Source organism: Aulostomus chinensis, chromosome 15 (assembly GCF_037954235.1).
Source record: "Aulostomus chinensis isolate RoL2024-O1b breed Wild chromosome 15, RoL_Achi_v1.0, whole genome shotgun sequence".
In the NCBI taxonomy this organism is placed as follows: Eukaryota; Metazoa; Chordata; class Actinopteri; order Syngnathiformes; family Aulostomidae; genus Aulostomus; species Aulostomus chinensis.
The window spans coordinates 22,518,270-22,534,598 of NC_141334.1; the positions used below are offsets into that span (position 1 = coordinate 22,518,270).

Genomic DNA, 16,329 nt, shown 5'->3' on the forward strand with positions numbered 1-16,329 from the left:
GTAGCTACCAATGTTTAACATGTCTACAAACAATACATGCTTAAGAGTATTTTATCAGTTAATTTTAAATTTTTGGCTTTGGATTAAACATTTTTTGATAATATGATGTCCTGGCCCATCATGTAATGGCTTAAAAAATTTGGCCCAGTCCAAACATATTTGCCAACCGCTGACCCATGAGAAATGGAATTTGAAAGAGATCTCACACAAAAATGAACTGAAATACAAACTTGTCATGGTCTCGTTCATGTAAACTAATAGTTCTGAAAGATTATTGACTAGATTTGTAATTCTGATGATGATGGTGTTTCTTGTGTTTCTTGTTTGTGTTCCTGTTTTATTTTGAAATGCACCTCCACACTGTGTGCACTCCTGTTTTGCTTTCTGTCTTTGTCTGTTTCTCACCTTTTGTGAGTGAATCACCTTTCTTGTCTATTAATCTGTCCTTGTCAGTCATAGCCTTGCTCTCAGGATTTCTTCCCTCGGTGTCTCCCTCCCTGCCCACTTGTCGTCCCACCTGTTTTTTGTTTGTAGTTATTAGTTTGTATGTGCAGTTACTTGTGTCAGTCTTTGTCACAGCCTCTCTTCACCTTTCGATTTTGGGCTCCAGTGCTGTTTGCATCCTTGAGTTTCTGTGTATAGTTCGTCTGCCCATTTTGTAGTTTTCAAGTTCTGCCTGCTGCTGGTCTCTTCATTTTGGTCCTGCTCCACACCACACTTCTGGAACCAATTACTGCAAAACAGGAGGGATAAAGAAAGAGCTGGGAACAAGCTGATTTGATAAGAAAGAACAGGACCAAAGCTGGGGCCTGAATAGACTGAAAACATAACAATACACAGTTTAACATATCACCAGAGAGGAAGTCGACAGGGGGTCCATTCCAGAAATTGGGCTCAACAATCTCTGTGTTTATTCCTGAGCTCTGAGGTGTTTGAGCCCAAGATGGGGAAACTCTGAATTTTCAGTTCCAGAACAGCTGATCTGCATCAGTTCAGTCAACTCTGAGGATGCTCAGCCTGATCCAAGTGCGTGTGTGATGCCAATAAAAAGCCATCGTCAATGGAGTACCGATACTATGAGTCACCATGGAAACCAAAGCAAAAAAACCACAACATACTTTACCCCGCATGAGTTGGATGTACTAGTATATGCTAATGGTGAGTATGAGTACATATTTTGAATGGAAAGCAACACAACTGCAGCGGCAAGGAGAGACAATCGGCGTGGGAGACCATTGCTAAGTCAACGCGTTAGTTTGTGCAGTATTCATGTAACATTTAACCACACTGTCTATAATATTACAGGTGAAAACAGTGACCTTCAGGTATTGAATGAAATATTATTGTCTTTGTTTAGGTGCAATTTCACAGGCATAAAGCGCACTTAGCAGCAACTGAAAATTAAATAGAACATAATTCAAACAGGTGAGGCATGATTAGCTTACTAGGTTGTTGATTGTAACTCACTTTGGTTATAATTTTATTTGACATGTCAAAGTTAGATATGGCTGATTCAGTGACAATTTGTATGTGTAGTAGCTGTATCCAATTTAGTAGATTAATGGGTGAGTTTTACTCGGCCAACAGGGACATTACACAGGCCTGCAAAACAGGTGTAGGGCCACCACCCCCACCTGCCATAGCTGCTGAAGAGCCAGAACACCGGTAGACCAGTGGCTGAAGTCTGAAGCACTCAACCCCCAGGACACAAGTGCTGACATAGCCTATATATTTGGCATATGGCATATTTTGGGTGTTTCATTTGTCCAAACAATTATTGATGGTGTTGTCTGCCTTGTTGAGCCTCTTGCTCCCTGAACTCCCTGTAGTTGTAAGTTCTCAATATTCCACAGATGTTGCTACATGTAGTTGAAACAGAATGCTTGTCTGCTTCATCAGGATGGTGGTGATTATGATGATGGTGATGAAGACACTGTCTGCTGCCATGGAGAGTCATTGAGAGAGGCCTATAGATAAACTCTATACATCCTAATATTTTATATTGTAGCCAATGAGAGTTCTCTTCCCATTCACATTTTTTTTTTTACATTCTTGTGTGGAAGATGGAGTTTGACATGTACACTGAAGTGATATGAATATATAACAAAAAAAATGAACCTGCACATTCTTATTCTTTTTAACAGAGTGTCTGGCCATTACCAGGAGGTGGGGCCTTCAATCTCTGCAAAGCAGATTAACACAGTGAGATGATCAGTAAATATACCAGGTTAATGCTGTATATAGAATTGTAGAATTGCAGTGTCATCCTAATGTTTACAGTGAAGGACTTATACAGAAGGCATCCAATAAAAGATGAAAAAAACAGGCCATGAAATGGTGTATTTGGAGTTACAGATCAGGAAGGCAGATCTGGAAATAGAAATATTGGGACATAAATTACAGGTGGGTGCATGGTCACAGGTGAAATATGTTGATTGATGTAACAATATGGGCCTATTTCATTTTAGGAAATAAAGAAGTGAGATATGAATAATGTATCTTTATTTGACAATGGGTTGTGGGTTAAAAGGGTGTTGTGCAGTCTGTCCCAGACAGTTCCTCCATCCGGGACATCTGCAGTGTTGCTGGGATGGTCTTCCTCGAGGTCATTTATTTGTATGGCAGGGTGCTGCTCTCCTTCAACTGTGGCAATATTATGGAGAACGGCACATGCTACTATGATGTCACAAGCCCCCTCTGGGGTGACCCTGAGTTTATGCAGGCACTGGAACCGGGCTTTTAGCATGCCTATTATTATTTCAACTTGTGCTCTCGTCCTAGTGCATTGAACCACTGTTTGGGGGCCCGGCTGCGGGTCAGGGTAAGGGGTCATCAGCGACGGCAGTACCCTCTGTCACAAAGCAGGTAGCCATTAAAGTCTCCTGTAATTATATAGTGGGTACATTTGAGTATCAAAATACAGAGACAAGGGATATTTGACCAAAGTTTACCTACCATGTGCAATCCTGTTGCTCAGGTACACTCAGGATAGACCTGTGAGTCATGTGCAGAGCTGGGCCACTGGGCTTCAACATTGGTGATGAGGGATGCTGCATCACATGATCTAGAGACTGAGATATGTTAGTTTCAGTATATTGTGATGTGTATATAGTGTGTGTTATTGTAAGGCAGTAGTCAATGTACCTGGGCATTAATGCTGTGGAGTGACTGCCTATTTACAGTCTGTGTCATTTAGTGAAGGAGCAGTGATGGGAATGTGTGTGCCATTGTTTCACCCAATCACATTAAGAATCCCTACAAAATACAACTGAATTACAGATCCAAGCCAGAGGTTACAGCTGAATGTCCATCCATCCATCCATTTTCTACCGCTCATCCTGTTAATGGTCGCGGGGGGGGGTTGGGGGCTGGAGCCTATCCCAGCAGCTTTCAGGCGTGAAGCAGGGTTCACCCTGGACAGGTCGCCAGTCCATCGCAGGGCCAACACATATAGACTGACAACCATTCACACTCACTATCATACCTACGGTCAATTTAGAGTATCCAATTAGCCTATTCCCCATTTGCATGAATTTGGACTATGGGAGGAGGCCTGAGTACCTGGAGAGAACCCACACAGGCACAGGGAGAACATGCAAAATCCACACAGAAAGATCCCGTGCCCGAGCCGGGACTCGAATCAGGAACCTTCTTGCTGTGAAGTGACAGTGCTAATTACTGCACCACCATGCCACCCAGAATGTTAACAGGATATAATTTAAAATGTAGCCATTAACTTAAACAGAATGATTGCTACATCAGTAACCTGCAATCCTGTGAAATTCATCTTAAGTTGATCTTGAGGGTTTGTGCCCCAGGAACACTACAAACATATGGAGCACGCATTTGAGTGTGAGTGATACTGACCTCATTGTGTAAGTTTCAAAACAGCAGTTCGCTGCCTTGGCTGCCAGCAGTGTCGGTGTTGCAAATGCGTTATTCTGATAACAGTGTTGTTGCACTTTCCAGCATTGACCGTCAAAGAATTTAAAGGGGCACACATAGTTTGTCATTGCATTCAATTCATAACCAGTCATTCTCTGGGGCCCCAGGCCAGCTCAGGGCCGAGGCAATTGTTTGGTTTGTTTGGCTTGTTGCAATGGGCCTGCACATAGTCCTTCACCCACATAGCTGAAAACTGTTGCTGCCTGTCACTGCCTCCATCATCACACAGAAGATAGACACGTTTCATCTTTGCCGAGTGCAGATACAACTTCACTGTATACTAGAGGCACTTCTGTCATTGCTGTTTGTGTATTGTTTATGATTTATTCCCACATGAACCCACTTTTTGTTTAGAAAATAATGAATCCTGGATGTGTTGGAGATGAACCAAAGGAGTGAAGCTCCTAGCAGTATTTTCTCCAATTATCCTCCCGTTATCTTAATGATGCTGATGTCCTTGAGTGTAGCAAGCACAGACCGGTTTGCCTCAACACACACACACACACACACACACACACACACACACACACACACACACACACACACACTCACCTTTGTTTGATTCAAAACATTTTGATACATCTACACAGACTGACAACATAGGTCACTGTGCAAAATTGACCAATCAGTGGCAAAAGCTAGAGTGCCAGGGCCATTTCTTAAAGAATGTAATATACCTTTGTTCCCTGGCAGGAGGGAATCAGTTCTCACTGGGTTTCCACAGAAGGTAGGTCTGAGCTCTCTCAGCACAGGGCTTTGCTGCACATATAATTCTGCTGTGAAGACTGAATAAACCACTCATAGACTTAAAGAGTAGCCTCTTGGTCTTTTATCTCTTGAGGCCGTGTTAAGACAAAAAAGTCCAGGGTGAGTCCATCCAGGAGGATGGGCTCTAACACATCATCGGACCAGCCTTGGACTTTGGCTGAATGAAGCTTGTTTTTTTACCTTCATCGGATTGATTGTTACAAGCCCTTTTAAAACACAGAGTGTGCCAAACTGCTAAGTATCTTGCCTCCATCCTTTCTTCTCTGGTTGGCAACACCCCCCACCACATAATAAATTCCATGGACTTTGCTGACAAAATCAGACAAATCAGTCTAGACCCTGAAGAAAACATGGTTTCATACGATGTGACATCCCTGTTCACATGCATCCCCACGGCAGATTCAGTCAAGAGAAAACTTCTGAAAGACAACACTAGCGGAAAGGACCACCCTTTCACCTGAACAGGTGTGTGACCTTCTCAACCTTTGCCTCAACACCACCTTCTTCCAATATAACAAGGGTTTTGACAGGCAAAAACACGGCTGTGCAATGGGATCTCCAGTATCCCCCACTGTAGCAAACCTGTACATGGAAGAGATGGAGAGTGTAGCCTTGATAACATTCAGAGGTCACCCGCCGAGACATTGGTTCACATGCGTAGATAACACCTGGGTCACCATCAGGAAGGGTGAAGTTAGGCCTTTCACTGAACACCTTAACTCGGTGGACAAGAACATCACATTCAGGAGGGAGGATGTCAAAGACAACTGTCTCTGTGGCTTTTCTTGACTGTGTGGTACACATTGAAATCAATGGGGAACTTAACATTGGGGTCTACTGGAAACCCACCCACACGGATCAGTATCTCCTGTTTGACTCACACCACCCACTCGAGTACAAACTCGGGGTGATCTGAACTCTCAAACACAGAGCACAAAGTATCCCTTCTAAAACAGATGGGAAAAGAAGGGAACACAACCACATATACTCAGCTTTCCAACCTCATGGCTATCCAAGCTGGGCTTTCATCAAAGCTGCCAAGAAGCCTAGGAAGAATAAGAAAGATGATGCCCTTTGGAGGAGGGGCATTGTCATCCCATATGTGGCAGGGGTTTCAGAGAAACTCAGAAGGATCTTTAACACATATGAGATCCCCATCCACTTTAAGCCCAGCAACACACTGAGGCAAAAACTTGTCCATCCTAAAGACAAGGTTCCAAGGCACAAACAGAGTAATGTTGTTTGTGCAGTACAGTGTAGCAAGGTGTGCTCTGGCCTGTACATAGGGGAGACAAAACAACAATTGCACAAATGCATGGTGCAACACAGGAGAGCCACAACCACTGGCCAGGACTCAGCAGTCCACCTCCACCTCAAGGAGAAGGGGCACTCCTTTGAAGATCACAAGGTGCACATTCTAGCCAGAGAGGACAGAAAGAAGGGTGAAAGAAGCCATTCATGTCAAACTAGAACGTCCATCTTTAAACAGAGGAGGGGGCCTCAGACACCACCTATCAACCTATCACCCACCTACAATGCTGTCCTTAGATCCCTCACTGGGAGGTGCAGCCAGCATTCACACCTTCACTCAGGTGACCCGAATGACACCCCCCCCCCCCCCCCAAGAGGGCTGGGAGGGGTTTTGACACCACCTGCCTGGGTGGTTATATACTTGATACTTCCCACCAGAAATTTAGAACTGTAGAAGCTTCTTGAATGAGAGGCAAAACATCTTCACTTACCAGAGGTGAGTCCAGTTGCCTAAATTGATTATTTTTGAGAATTACAATGACCTGGATGACTGAGAATATACACAAATACACCACTTGTGTGGGCATAAACATGTGATGTGATGTGCAGCATGAAGTTGTGTGTGAACAGTGAAGTACAACATGGGCATTGTGAAGAATATTTAGAGCATTTAGCCCCATAACACAGTCTGTAAGTTTTCATCAAAAGTTTTTTAACTTGCTGGTGACCTGTTTCTTCATCCAGGGATAGTCGTGTCCACGAAGCTCCTCCATGACCTTTTCATACAACAAGCCATCCTTCACAGTCCCTGTAAGGTGGTTATCCATGGTCCTCTTGGTAGTGATGGTTAGCAGCACACCAGTTGCTAATCTTACTGAAGTGATGATCTGACTGCTGTGATCAGCTGTTTCCTGATTTTAAAACTCCTGGGTGTGGGTTGCACAGCAGTTTGCTTCATTATCAACACCTCCATCCAACTCACACCTAGCCAGCACTTTGACAGCTTGGATTTACATAGTGATGGGGACGGCAAAAAGTGTACCCTCAGGGAGCAAATTGTCGGCCTAATTTGCCACAATCCTCGGACCAAGCCACAAAGACAGCCAAATTAGTGGATTGCTGTCCAGTATAAAATCGACGACTGACCGATAGAAAACCTGACCAGGTGTTTTTATTATAACAACATTAAGCCCTGCATCATCCACAGGTCCACAGTCATGTTGTCAGTTCATCCAAACATTAACACAAAACGTGAATTAATCTACGCTTGAGAACTCCCACCAGCCGGGGAACCCTAACGTGAACTGTGCAAGCGTGACCGTGTTTACAAACAACTTGTATCATGATCTTCACATCTTTTTATCGATCATAGCAGGTTTAGTTCATGAACTAACACAGTCAGTGATTGCACCGCTTTGCCAACCTTGTTAATCGCAGCATGGGCCGGACCGACAGGGGGCTGGCTTCCAGACCAGCCCCACTGGCCACCCCCGTCACCGCCGAAACCAGCTGACAGGGAGTCTAGCCTACCTGGTCCAGGGGCCAAACCGGACTGCCAAGGGGCACTGTCCGGAGAACCGGGCAGAGGGTCCACCACCCTGCTGTGCAAGGGCAGGGAGGACTCAGGCCCACCATGCACGGCGGGACCCCCAGCCGGCAGCCCATGGTCAGGGCACCCAGTCTGATCAGCACCAAGGAGGTCAGCATGGCCTACATCTGTAGCAGTTTAGTCTTACTAGACTTCTAACATGACGAAGAGACTCTCAACTTAACTCCGACTTGTTAACTGAAGTTATTAAATGAATACAGGGTTTTCTGGTGCAAATGAGGAGTACATGCTGCAGCTTAACTAGTAGTAGCTATCTGCTAACAACGACAAACCAGAAACTTAACTCTGACGCATTACGTCATTCCACCTCGTGCTCTAAGCATTGTGGGTAATGTAGTCCTTTTAACACAATATTTAAATGAAATGTATATTGATCTTTTTTAACCAAATACTTCTCACATGAATTGTTAACTTATTAGTCACCACACATAAACATGTTTTCTCTTCAAATAAATTCTCAACAACATCTAATCAAAAGTCCAGTCGCATTTTGGGCTTTGCCCACGCAACCATACCTTGTTTTGTAGGGGCCGTGGGAAGAGTCTATCTTACCTGTGGCCTGTGTGGCACGGTGCTGTTTGGTGGTGTGGTGTGATCAGAGTTCTCAAAATCCATATTGTGCGTTTCTTTTGTGCTGAGGAGATGTTTTCTGTTCCATCTCTACACTTGTCCTTCAGTGGTGTGGACATGGTATGACCTGTCAGTGTGTGCTGGCTTGACAATTACTGGTTTCCAGTTGCCACATTCTTTCAGCTGGATGCGTTGTCCTGTCTGCAGCGGTGTCATCAGCTTGGCTGGCCTTTCATAGTACCTTTTCTGACGCGGCTGTTGTTGGAGTCTCCTGGTGTGAACTTCTTTGTTGCTGACTACCTTAGGCAGAAGCTGCTGCTGTGTGCTGGGCAAGATGGAGCATAAGCAATGACCTGAAATTGTCCACTGGAGTATTTTATGCTCAAGACAGGTGGGGCACTGTGAAGCTATCTCCTCTATCTGCTTGTTCATCCTGGGCCAGAAAAGGATGTTGTGGGCTCTCTCTTTACATTTCTCCATGCCCATATGGCCTGCATGTATTCTGGATGTCAGTGCGCAATGAAGAAGGCAGAATGATTTTCACATCTTTGAATAGAATTTCATTCATCTGGGAGGACTCATCTTGCTAGTTCCCGTACGCCATTATGCTCCGTGGGCATCCCTTTCTCTCGTCTGGCCATCTGTATGTGATTGTTTTTCTCAATCTGATGAGCTGTGGATCCTTTTTAGTCTCTGTTTTGATTTGGTCCGGTTTTTATATCACTGATGGATAGGCAGCTGTACACCGGTGCTATGACTTCCTTGACAGTGTGTCTCCCACAGGGATGTCTTTCCCTGGCTTGTTGATAATGGTGAAGTTGTATCACTGTAACTGAAGCATCATCTGCTGTAGTCTTGGAGGCACTGCGGTGAGTGGCTTGTGTAGAATGGATTCAAGTGGCCTGTGGTCACTTTCAATAACGATGTGGCCATACTCATACAGTACAGGTGGAAGCATTTGCAACCAAACACGATGACATACAGTTCCTTTTCTATCTGAGCATAATTGACTTCACTCTCAGCAACTTGGAGGCATAGCCGATGGCCTTCTCCTCCTGCAGTAGGACTGCACCTAGCCCGTACTTGGAGGCATTGACCTGTGGATGGTGTTCTTTGCTGGGGCTTGGACTGGACCTGGATCTTGGATCATTCAGTAATTTCTCTCTCACGAGAGTGAGTGAATGCTGAAAACGATACGGTCTCTTATCATGTCCTCACTGTCTGCGTAATTGCAATCCTGTACACACAGCTTTAAATCAGTCACAAACTGTTCAAATGGCTTGGTAGCTCCCTCTACCTTCTTCGGGAATTTATAGCATGGAATTATGATGTTAGTCTTTTGAGTGACATATTTCTCAGTTATTGGAGTAGAATTTCAATACCTTTCTTTCATTTGCCGTGAGTGTCCATGTATTGTAGATGTCTCGGCCTTTATCACCAATCCAAAGGACTAGGTAGCTGCACTTTTCTTCCTCGCCCTTCTTCTTGAAAGTTCCGGAGAATTTTAGGCTAATGTAATGAGCTGCCATCCTTTGGGCAAGTTGCTAGCATCCCAGTCCATGCCAGGTGTAGGAACTCCGGCAACATCCATCATGTCCTCTTCCATAGGTTTCTATAAAAAACTAAACTTTAACTTTTATTCTGACACCATGTCTAATTCTGTGCTGGTGTAGTACACAGTCTCAGGATGACGAGTTGGTCTAACTTATTCTTTATTACAATAATCTGCAGTACATCTTAATGTGTGACTATCATCAGAAGGCTTACCTCAACTAACTGGACATGTGACTGACGTCATACGTAGGGCTGTCATAGACCTATCAACTAGGCACTGTTGGGCAATAGGCCTACTCGTTATAAGCATTGGGTGTCTTAGTTATAACACGTACATAACTATTCAATATAAGCATATTCTGAGAATACTACAGGCCCAACCCTGGAGAAATTGCAATAGTAATGTGTTGTAGTTTTTATTGATCCTAATACCCTCCGACATCATATATTAAAAATATACCTTCACAGATTTAGTGGAACATACTTTTTCCAAGATCAAAAGCAATGTTTAAACATTTTAAAGTGAAGTGGTCTGGGTAAAATGGTGTTAAGATAGGAGGGTCTTTGTACACCTATCACACATATGTAGTGTATTTTCCCAAGTTTTTGGGGTCAATCTTTCCAATAAAACACTTTTCAAAGCCTATTCTTTTGGGTATTACTAGTCCAACACCTAATTTTTTGACAAAACTTCCACTCAAAGTTTGTGCTTCACTCCTGTTGGTGTTTCTGCATCTAAAATGGGTACAAATTGTTCCTATGACAAAAGTGTACTAATCAATGATGACATCATCCCCCCCATCCCCCAGTAGTGGCACACGTTGCTTAAATACAGTGAACTCCCGTAAGTCAGACATTTCTTTCCTTCTACCACTCAGAACTATAACACATTTATAATCACCAGTTTTCATTTTGCTGCTTAGGTCACTCTTTATGTTTGCTAGTGTTGAGCTAGCAGTTAGCTAGCGGTTAGCTACCATTTGCTAGCTAACCACCTCTACCAGTGTTTAGTTGGTTGTAAATGGAGATCATCTGGCCCCTCATTTTCATACAAATGTCCCTGTTTATTTTGTGGGGTGCATGACAGACATGCAGACAAGAGAAAAGTGTTCAAACTGATTCTTGTCAGGACCAAAGACTTTCAGACAAAACTAGAGAGTCTGCTGTGCAGACAAATAGTACCTATCCAACCAGTCTATAAATGTCATCTGTGATGAAGACACTGCCATATGTTCCACAGTCTCTTCAACTTTTTCTGCGCACACTATTTGTTGGGAGAGAAAAGGAACTAAAGGTTTGTTCTTTCGGTCAAGCCATGATGCAAGCTACCACACCGAAAATTCTACTCCCACCATTTCAGCCTGGGGTTAGTGTACAAATGCATCCCCACTTTGCATCAGAATTTCTCAACTGTATCACCTTGGATTTGGCTGTTCAAATTCAGAAGTACAGATGTACAAAAGAAGTGTTGCAGTAGCACAGAAACTTGAGGTTCATGGATTAACACCAGGACACTTCATACAATATGTTGCAGACAGTGTTGACCATGATGTGGCAAGGCGAGCGGTGGGGAACAATTGCCGACAATGCCACCTGGGGGCTTTCACCCCAGGATATAAACAAAATTTCAAAAAAAGAAAAATGACCAGACTTCCAATGGAACAAAGGCACACAGTTCAAAATACCAAAGGACAGGACCGTGATTCCCAATTATAAAAATACTTTTATTACAAAATAGTTAAAAATGAGCAACAGACTAAATAAACGCCAATGAACAGAAGTACAAGAGGAATTACCGAAAGGAAAAGGGGACAGGTCTGGGGCTTACCACGACAGTGCTAATGAAAAGGGGAGGAATCCAAAAAAATACTACACTGCACCCGTGACACAGCAAACCAAAAAAAAACGTGGATAAGGAACCACCACCAGGGGGACCGCTGCCGCTCTGGGCCCTCAACACCTGTCAAAGAAAAGAAAAAAAAACACCATTAAAAACATGAAACCACGGCAATCCTCACACACGAACTAAATATCGCTACCCCAATAACTCAACAGAAACTATTTTACATCCAAATGATCAAAATGGGGAGCAAGGGGCAATAATAATAATAATAATAATAATAAATAATAATAATAATAAAAGTAATAATAAAGGTTCTAAACATTAAATCAAATGTAACCCATAAAAAACTAACAGTAATAATTCAAAGAAAGCAATAACAAATAGAGAAGGAATAAACTCAAATAATCAAGAAAATGTCTGCCCCTCTAATTAAAACTCGTCTCCAAGAGGGATGGCTCAGCGCCGATGAGGGTCGGGATGCCCTCTCGGCCCACGTTGAGGCTCTGACAAAGGCCGTAGTGCATGGCTTTAACCACCGTTAATGGAATCGGAGCCGATATGAGCCGAATCACCAAAATCCAAACTGAAGACGAGGAGAAGAGGAGAAGAAGAGGAAGAAGAACCAAAACAGCAGCTTGGCTCACAGCGGCAATTGACGGCGGCGCACTGCAAAATAAACAAGTTAACCTAATTAAAATGTGGATGAAGGACATTACAGAATAACAAAAGCCAAGAATAAACATTTCCTACCGGAGAGCAGAATCGTGGTGTCAGACGAGGCAGGAGGAGGAAGCCAGCAGCCCAGACTACACAAACGATGTCCGGGAGAGGATAATCAAAACACCGCGGAACATCGGCAGCTTGATATAAAAGGCAGACAACTACGCATCTTACCCACAGAAACTGTACCACGCACACACAGCCCAAGAGAGACAGCCCAGCTCCCGGTAACACCACACCGCTGGACGGAGCAAAACTGGAGTAAACGCGGGGCCCAGGACACTGAATAAATCGAGCAGAGAAAGCATGCATACCTTTGTTAGTAAGCGATCTGCTGACCAGCGAGACGCCACCACGCACGGCTGTAGGCTCCGTAAAGGAGGGAGAGGAAGAAGAAAAGGACGGAGAAGGGTCCGACCAGGTCTATTTATAGGCGAACACTAACTACCATCTGCCACACTGCCCCTCATGGTGGGGAGTGTAGCGCCATCCTGCCACAATATTATCCTTTGTCCATGGAACATTCCATGGCATGGGAATTTTTGCATGCATCACAAAGGACCGAGCAGAAGTTGGATGCATAAACATTGTTCCATGGAGTCTGGGGGTCTCAAGGACCTTGCCTACAGGGAAATTGAAGAGCACTCTGAAGACAATAGAGAGACAGCTGCTGATAGACTCTGGAAGTTGTCCTTGCTGCTCGGCAAATGCTCAAGGCCTGGCAGTCTGAACCCATAGCAGCATATCTAATGGCCAGACTAAGCAGCCCTAACTATAAGCCTGATCAAAAAGGAAGGTCTGAAGTCTGCTCTTAAACATAGAGAGGGTGTCTAGCTGAAGTCTCTGGCTCCCATTTTACTTTTAGAAACTGTAGGAACCACAAGTAACCCTGCAGGGTTCTAGCTGGATAATAGGGGACTATGAGCTCTGTCAAATATGAAGGAGCCTGATTGTTGAGGACTTTGTAAGTTAGAAGGAGAATTTTAAATTCTACTCTAAATTTGACTCTCCAGTTTGTTCATGATCACAATTTGTTACCGGGGGCCTCATGTATCAACACGGTTTATGCAAGAAAAAATTGCGTATGTCAGGATCGGCACTCACGGTCAGATGCATCAACACAACAGGTTCGTCGATTCTTACGCTAGAAGTTGGCAGAAAGCCGATTCTTGCGTTAACTGCACTTTGGTCCGTTGGCGACACTGTGTGGCGGTGTTTGGTAACTGACATTATTTGACAACCGCACATACATCGGGCACAAAAAAGCCATCAACACAAACACCTGTTGGCATTACTTAAGTGGCTATAAAAGAGCCTTCACGATTGTGCAACATTCAACAATGGCAGCACTTGCGCTGTTGGAGGACGTGGCAAATGGTGCAACCAGAAGGGAGCGACATTTCGGGGAGCGGGAGGATCTGCTGCACACTTCAGTGGCTGATGAGCCGGCTCAGGCAACCGCAGGCCATCCTCCTACAAATTTGTGAGGAGCTGCGATCAGCGCTCCAGCGCAGAACCGCCATGAACAATGTTGTGCCAGTGCCGACACTGGTGCTGAGCATGCTCGGCTTCTTGGCCACTGGCTTCTTCCAGCGGGAGATGGCGGTCACCAAGTTTTTATCTCCTGGACAGGTAGTTTAGTCAGCTGATTCATTTCATGAGGATGCATTGATAAGTACAGCTGTGTGTTGTCAGCATAGCAGTGAAAATTAATCGAGTGTTTCCTAATAATGTGACTGAGAGGAAGCAGATAAAGAGTGAAGAGGATTGGTCCAAGCACAGAGCCTTGTGGAACACCAGAAGTGACTACAGTGGTTTCAGAGGGGTTATCATTAGTTAGTACGAACTGAGATCAACCTAGTAAATATGACCTGAACCAGTTTAGTGCAGTTCCTTTAATGCCAATGACATGTTCGAGTCTCCGTAGAAGGATATGGTGATCAATGGTATCAAAAGCTGCACTAAGATCTAATAGAACCAGTACAGAGACCAGTCCCTCATCTGATGCTAGTAGGAGGTCATTGGTAACTTTAACTAGTGCTGTTTCTGTGCTATGATGAATCCTAAAACCTGACTGGAAATCCTCTAATAAGCTGTTGCTGTGGAGAAAGTCACAGAGCTGTTTTGTAACTGCTTTCTCCAGAATTTTGGAGAGAAATGGAAGCTTTGATATTGGTCTGCAGTTGGCCAAAACTTCTGGTTTCAGGGTTGCTTTTTTGAGAAGGGGTCTAATTACTGCCACTTTAAAGGACTGTGGGACGTAACCAGGTAACAGCAACACATTGATCATATCTAAGAGAGAGGTGCTAATGAGGGGTAGAGAGTCCTTAAGCAGCTTTGTTGGGATGGAGTCTAGAAGACAGGTGGATGGTTTAGAGGAGGAAATGATTGAACTGAGCTCATCAAGGCTAATGGTAGAAAAACTGTCAAAGTGTACGTCTGGTCCTCCAGCAGCCTCTAAGGGTTCTGAGGTTATAGGAGCCATGTTGTCAGCTGATGGTGAATTTTCTCTCTAATAAGGACAAATTTGTCATTGCCTGTCTTACTAGTTCCTTATCCTACTTGATCTATTGTGCCTGTCTGATTTCACTTGCGTAGTTCCTGTGTCTACATGCACAGACGGGATGCTGAAGATGGGTGAGAATGCATTAAATAAATGTTGAGTAAGTTGAGTTGTTTGGCTGTATGCTTCTATTACTTTACATGCCCAGACCAGATACAGTACGGTATTGCAAAAATACAATAGTTTGCTAATGAAGCTGCTCTCAGTAAATTCCCGTAAATTTACAATAAAAAGTTTCAGTGTGCATATAGATATGCCATCCTGGAGGAGCGGCACTACCTGAGCAACTTCTGTAGGATACATACACCATCTCATGCCAGCAATGCAAGGCATTAACCGGCTACTTATTTTCAGTTGGGTGAACAGTGGTGAATACATGTTGTTACTGTGTTTCTCATCGGCTCAAAGGATAAGCACAAGAAAGCAACACCTTGAATAATAGCCTTCTAGAAAATTCAAGCTTTTTATTTATTGAAGGACTTCTGGATGTTGACTGTCTTTCTTTTAATTTGTGAGGATTTATACGAGTAATTTACTGGGGGTGTACATAGAGACTCTGGTGAAGCATATGGTCATAACACTGGAGACAAGGGCAGAGCTGCTCAGAGGGTCAGGCTTGAGGCAGGAGGACAGTCTGGAGGACAGTCCCTCGGCAGGAGACTATAGTCTATAAATGAATGTATGATCAGGCAGCCCTGGTAGATGGCACTGAGGCAGACTATGAAGGAGGAGACGCTATTCAGGACAACCCCAGACAGGCTGCAAAGGAGCTGCTCAGGATGTTGGGCCCGAGAAAGGCAACAAAGGCAGAAGCCCTCTAGAGGCTGATGGTGAAGGTATAATTCCTCTGGAGGCTTACAGTGAAGGCAGAAATCCTAAAGAGGGAGGAAATGAAGATGGAAGCTCTCTGCTGCCTGATGGCAAATGATGGGCTCCTATTGCGTGGCCGTTTGCTGCATTGTGGGACAGGTGGCAGCACATCTCAAGAGCCTAGCCAGAACAGAACAGAACAGAACAGAACAGAACAGAGCAGGACAGGACAAGACAGAACAGAACAGAACAGAACAGAACAGAGCAGAACAGAACAGAACAGAACATGATCAGGTGGCATTTGAATCACAGCCATAGCAGTATCAGCCGATGGCGGTGACACTGATGGCTAACAGTCTTTGGAGTGAGAGTGTCTGGTTGTTATTGTGGCTGCAGCTGTGATGGCTGCCTAGCCTGAAAAAGCCTAAAAGTGAAACAACTCCTGAAGTGACAGCACTGAAAACAACAAATCTTTTGGTCTGACAGGCATTCTATAATATTCAGTAAATTCAACACATGTTATAGTATTAACCATGTTGGTTAAAAAACTGAATTAGGATATTGTTGTCAAGCCACTGTTATAAAAATAAATGTATTCTTATTTAAACTACATAGTTTTTTCTGAATAAAAAAAAATCTGTGGGGGTTGAAATGATATTTGTAGATAAAACACCAAGTCAGTACTACTAATTTAGG

General features: G+C 44.0%; 1 long non-coding RNA gene across 2 annotated transcripts; it reads right to left on the reverse strand.

Moving 5' to 3' along the window:
• Window positions 1-11,057: 11,057 nt before the first annotated feature.
• On the reverse strand, window positions 11,058-12,635 carry LOC147249189 (uncharacterized). Of its 2 annotated transcripts, XR_015119521.1 has the most exons (5): window positions 12,575-12,635; window positions 12,435-12,501; window positions 12,291-12,346; window positions 12,185-12,206; window positions 11,058-11,657 (listed from the first exon to the last, which is right to left on the reverse strand). It is a non-coding gene; the product is annotated as an uncharacterized LOC147249189 (long non-coding RNA). The 2 variants fall into 2 exon arrangements; XR_015119520.1 differs by lacking the exon at window positions 12,575-12,635 and having other exon boundaries at window positions 11,060-11,657; window positions 12,435-12,566.
• Between the last annotated feature and the right edge of the window lie 3,694 nt (window positions 12,636-16,329).